This window comes from Muscardinus avellanarius (genome assembly GCF_963383645.1).
Source record: "Muscardinus avellanarius genome assembly, chromosome: 9".
Classification (NCBI taxonomy): domain Eukaryota; kingdom Metazoa; phylum Chordata; class Mammalia; order Rodentia; family Gliridae; genus Muscardinus; species Muscardinus avellanarius.
Window position 1 is genome coordinate 49,213,683 of NC_137795.1, and position 6,000 is coordinate 49,219,682.

Sequence of the window (6,000 nt, forward strand, 5' to 3'; positions counted from 1 at the left end):
ATAGAGATTATGCATTATTTTTGTGACTGTGGTCACCTGCCACTCATCTAATTCATTCTGCAGTCTAAGTTCCAACTGTATCAGTCTGCCTTCCTCACTGCCACCGAACTGGTCTTTCTCAAAGGCCAACCTGCTGTGCTTTTGACTTTTTCCAATTGTTAGTCCTCCCTAAAAAAAATCTGTAATGGTTTTCATTGCCTGTGGTCATGTTTCTTCAAAACCTGGCTCAGGCTCGCTCTGCTCTGGACCTGAATTAGAATTGGGCTAAGGAATATGTATTTTAGGCAAGCACATAGGTGATTTTGTTGCATAATGAAGTTGGAGAACCACACCTACAGGATCAAATCCAAACTCCTTACCAGATCATGTAAGATCCCCATGCAAGATCTATGGGCTTCTGACCTCGCTGGACTTCTTTGTTTATACCTGTGTTATAGCCATAATGAACTATTTAGAGTTTCCTGAGCCCTGGTCATCTCCTACCTTTACCTTTTAAGTCCTTCTTTAACTGGCTCTGGTGAGCCCTACTCATCTATCAAGATGTAGTTCAAGTGTCATTTCCTCTAAACCCACTCATGTCATCCTGTTTCCAACCAAATCGGTTTACCATTCTCTTTATGACTACACTGTACCTTCTTCATTTATCATTGTACTTATAGTTTATACCAAACTGGCCTCCTTGAGAGGAATGGCCATGAAATTCAATGGAAGTGTTGGCACATATATATTCAACAAGCACCTAAGTGCAGAGTAGAACTAATTTTCAATATATGTTCTTAAATATTGTCCTTACAGAAATTAAACGTTGAATAAGACTTCCGGTAAGATGGCGACCGAGAAAAGCGGGGCTTAAGAGTCCCGCTAACAACCAATCTCCATTACCACAAAAAGAGCGCCTTTCATAGCCAGAAAACACCATCACCAGAAAAACAAAAAAAACCACCAGGCTCCAGAGAGAAAGCGGACTGAGAACAGAGCTCAGGGCCACAGAGGAGACACACGCGCCCGAGGACGCGGCAGCAGCGCCATACTGCCGGCGGCAGCGGCGAAATCAACGGACGGCTACAGCAAGCCAGGAGAGCCGCTGCGGAACAGCCAGGCGGGATCTTTCGGCGCAGACAGCATTTAAAGCTCCCAGTGGCTGAGCTCAGCACACGCTGCAGGGATTCAGAGTGGAAATCAAAACCAGAAAAGAAAAAACACGCCAGCCTCATGGCCAAGGGCGTGGCAGAGGCGCCATATTGCCACCGGTGGCGGCAGCAGCAGTGAATTCACCGAGTCCAGTACAGCTACATCTGCGTACTCAAGAACAGTGAGTCAAATTGCGGGCCACAAAGGAGAAATCGCAGTATTGGGCCTCCTGGGACTTGACCCAGTGAGGGAGTGGCGGTGGCAGAGATATCACACCATAGGAGAACGTGCAACCTGGCACCCCCCATAGTTTAAAGCAGCCTCTATCGACTCCCTGGGTCGGAGACTCTGTGATACAACCCAGTAAAGGAGTAGTGGGGTCTGAGATAATACAGACTCGAGATCCAGAGCACCTTAAGTGAAGCCATAGTGACCCAAGGGAAGAACCCAGAGAAGGCACAAACCTCCGAAATCATGGGAAAGAGGAATAACACTGGAGTAATGAATGTGCACAACCCCACAACATCAGAACCTGATAAAACAGAAAATCAGAGATTTCTAGAAGATCAAATCAGGAAAATAACTGTAGAAATAATAGAGGTGCTTCGAAAAGAACTCAGAGAGAGCCAAAAAGAGATAAAGGATGCAATTAATGAAGTAAAGGCCTCAATTCAAAGCACAAACAACCGATTAGACCACATGGGGAACAGAATCTCGCTCTTAGAAGATGAGCAATCCAAAAATGAATGCATAGTTTCTAATCTAGAAAAAAATATCCAACAGCAGGAATCTGACATTGAAGAAATATGGGCCCATCTTAAGAGAGCTAACCTAAGAATAATTGGAATAGAGGAGGGAAAAGAAAGTGATACCAAAGGGATCAACAATCTCTTCAAGGAAGTAATAGCAGAAAATTTTCCAAATATAGAGCAACAGGTTGATACACAGATCCAGGAAACTTATAGAACTCCCTTTAGACAGGATCCGAGAAGAGGATCCCCACGCCATATAATTGTCAAAATGACCAATGTGGAAGCCAAGCAGAGAATCTTAAAGGCAACAAAAACAAAGGGCCAACTGACATTCAGAGGCAAACCAATTAGAATCACTCCAGACTTCCCAAACCAAGTCATGAGAGCCAGAAGGGCTTGGAGTAACATATTCCAAACTCTGAAAGAAAACAACTTCCAGCCAAAAATTTCCTATCCAGCAAAACTTTCTATCAAATTAGATGGAGAAATAAGAAGCTTCCATGACAAACAGAAACTGAAGGAATTTATGTCTTCAAAACCAGCGCTAGAGAAAATACTCAAAGAGATTAACTACAAAGAAGAAATAGGTAACACTCACCAGAACCAGAGAAACAAGAGTTTCCATCCAACAGACAACTAAGATTGGTTATCTGTGGAGATTCATTATTTATTGTTTGCCTTTATTGTTGTTAATTTTTAGGATTTCTAGTTGGAATATTAATATACCTTCAGATATAGCATTTGGAAATATTTTATCCAATTCTATTAGTAACTTTTAACTCTGTTTACATTGTCTTTGGATATACAATATTTTCTTTTATTTTTTAGGGAGTTTGTATATTCTTCTGTTGCCTGTGCCATTGAAATCATATCCAAGAAATCACTGCCAATTTCAATGTTGTGAGGTTTTATGACCCAGATTTTCTCCTAAAAGTTTATAGTCTTAAGATTTATATTTAGGTCTTTTATCTATTTTGAGTTAATACTTGTATATGGGATTAGGTAAAGGTCCAATTTTATTCTTTTCCATGTAATTATTATTTTTCAACAATATTTAGTTAAAAGATTATTATTTCCACCACCAAATCTTCGTGGAAACCTTGTCAAAAATTTCTTGACAATATAGGGAAGAATTTAGCTCTAGGCTTGTATTTAACTCCAATGGTCTATATATCTGCCTTTAGAACAGTACTACACTGTTTCAATTATTGTAGCTTTATATGGTTTGAAATCAGAAAATATATATCTGCTAGCTTTGTTCTTTTTCAAGATCGTTTTGGGTATCTAGAATTCATATTCCATATTAGGATAGATTTTTTTTCTGAAAAATAAATATATAAATATATGATAGTTTCACCTAAAAAAACAGAAAAAAATATGCTCTAGTAAGAAAGAAAGCAAAAAGAAATATTGAAATGCTATCTTTAAATCATCAAACGCTTGGTATCAGACAAATGAAACTGTTATGTGAGATTACCATTTTTAATTTTGGATAAATTGCTATAATACTAGATGTCAACCACTAAGCCAAGCATGGGAAGGAGGGATGGGGAGAGAATGGGGTGGGGATCGGGTGGGGGCTGACTGGGCGATGTGTGCATGTATGTCTACAAAAGTTTGTATCCCACTATGATGTATGAATACAGTGCACCAATAAAATAAAATTAAAAAAAAAATAAAAAATAAAAAAATAAAAAATAAAAAAAAATCTTAGTTCAAACAAGAATTGTTATAGAAACAAACTGAAAGTTTCAGTAAAATGGAGTGTGGCAAAAAAAAAAAAAAAGAAATTAAACGTTGAATAAATTGACTGAGTCCATGGCCCTCGCACGTTATGGAAACTAGTCCATTTCTGCTTTAAATTATACTCCTGACCACTGTTCTATTAGGTCTTTGTGTTTCCCCACTGAGCACCACTTGACATATGATTTAAAGCACCTGCATAAATATATTCATGGACTGAAGCTTAATGCAGGTTGTTTACATACTTGTCCCTGCCCCTAGAGCCAGTTCATAAGCAGAAAAGGGTCAAAGTCATCCACTTTAGTGCGGGTACTTTTCTTTTCTTCTTCTTTTTTTTTTTTTTTTTTTTTTTTTTTTTTTTTTTTTGTGGTACTGGGGTTCCTGGAAACCCTTCTACCTCCAGGCTACACTCCCAGACCTATTTTATATTTTTTTTAAATTTGGAAACAGGGTCTCTTAAGCCAGCATGGCTGGCTTCGAACCTGAGCGATTCTCCTGTCTCCGCCTCCCAAGCGCGGGGATTACAAGCGTGCGCCACCATGCCCGGCGTGCAAGTACTTTTCTAAGAATATATCCATAGTTTCCAAACTTCATATTTGACTTGGTTCTAAAAGCATCTATCCATATATTAAGAATGTTTTTCATAGTGAAAACTAAAAAGAGATAATTTTGTGCTTAATGTGAAGAACAAAAGAAGAAATTAATGCAGGCTGCAATCTAAAGTGTTCTTTTTGTTTTGTTTTGCTTTTTTGTGGTACTGGGAATTGACTCAAGAGGAATTCTACTTCTGAACCACATCCCCAGCCCTTTTTATTATTATTATTATTTTTTTTTTTTACAGTACTGAGGATGGAACCTGGGGGCATTCCACCTCCAAGCTACACCCCCCACCCTATTTTTTTTTATTCTTTATTTTGAAACAGCATCTCACTGAGTTGCAAAGGGCCTCACTAAGTAGCTGAGGTTGTTTGTGAGCCACGATCCTCCTGTCTCAGCCTCCCAAATTCTGGGATTACAAGCGTGCACTACCATGCACTACCGGCTTATTAATATTTTTAAACATGGTCTTTCTATGTTGCTTAGAGTCTTGTTAAGTTATTGAGGCTGATTTCAAACCCTCAATCCTGTCTACTTCCCAAGTACTGTGATTACAGGAATGTGCCACCATGCCTGGCTCACAATCAAGTTTTTGAGAAGAATTTCAGTGAAGAACAACATCTTAATTATTTTTATCCTTAAAATATTTTCTGGTTTAATTCTTAGTTGAAAGGTATATTTGATATTCTTGATTGCAATCTACAAAATCATTCTAGTTTAATCCTAAATATAAGTTTAAAGTGAATTAGGTCAGTGGTATGCTTATTTCAGGAAAGTCTTGTAGCCTTTTTTAATAGATAACTCCTAATTGCCCGCTTTGGGTGGATATTTTAGGTATTAAAAATTCAGATTCTATTCATAGCTTTCTAAATAACGAGATGTGACTTAATTTCAATTTTTTATACTTTATTCTCCAATTTTAGATTTTTGTTACACAGCTCATAAAGGCCAGAAGCTCATGTCTTTATTTTGGCAGATGGAGAATTGCAGTGCTGTTATCAAAGTGGCATACATCCACTCGATAAGCAGCCCTTGCATTTTATGCTAAATGTGAAAAGTAGGTCTAGTTTTGAATATAAATCCCACTTTCTTAACAGATTGGCTGTAACCTTTTTCTTCTTTTGTTTGTCTTCAAGATGCATGAATCTTATAAAATATGCAAGTGACCAGTATTTAGATTATAAATAACATACCCAGTGAAAAACAGCAATGCTTCGGTAGCTAAAGGAGATGGGCCTCTGTGTTCTGACTACAACAAATCTGGGCTTTGTTGAGTCAGTGAGGGAAGGGAATTCCAAGAATTCCAGTCATTTTACATTTTTTACAGATAACATGGCATATGTACTGTTATTATGACTTCATGTAATAGCATTTGTGACTTTAGAACAGAACTCATTCCAGTATTTCAGAAAGAACATATTCTTTAGCTACTACAGATTTCTACTCAAATAGCCAAACATGAAATAAACAGAAAAAATAGTCTCAATTTCCCCTTAAAATATGTTTTTCTGAAAATCAAAGAAAAAAGTTCTTCTGTTTGAAAAATCCTACAATATGATTAACAGTAATTTAATATAAAAATGTATAGATTACTACTATATCTCAGATATTTTATTGTGCCTTCTAAATTTTCTTTTTTTTTTTTTTTTTGCAGGTTTTGGGGGTGGAACCCAGGGACATTTGACCTCAGAGCTACACCCCCTGCCCCAGTTTTTATTCTTTATTTTGAAACAGGTCTCACTAAGTTGCGGAGTGCCTAAGTAGCTGAGGCTGTCCA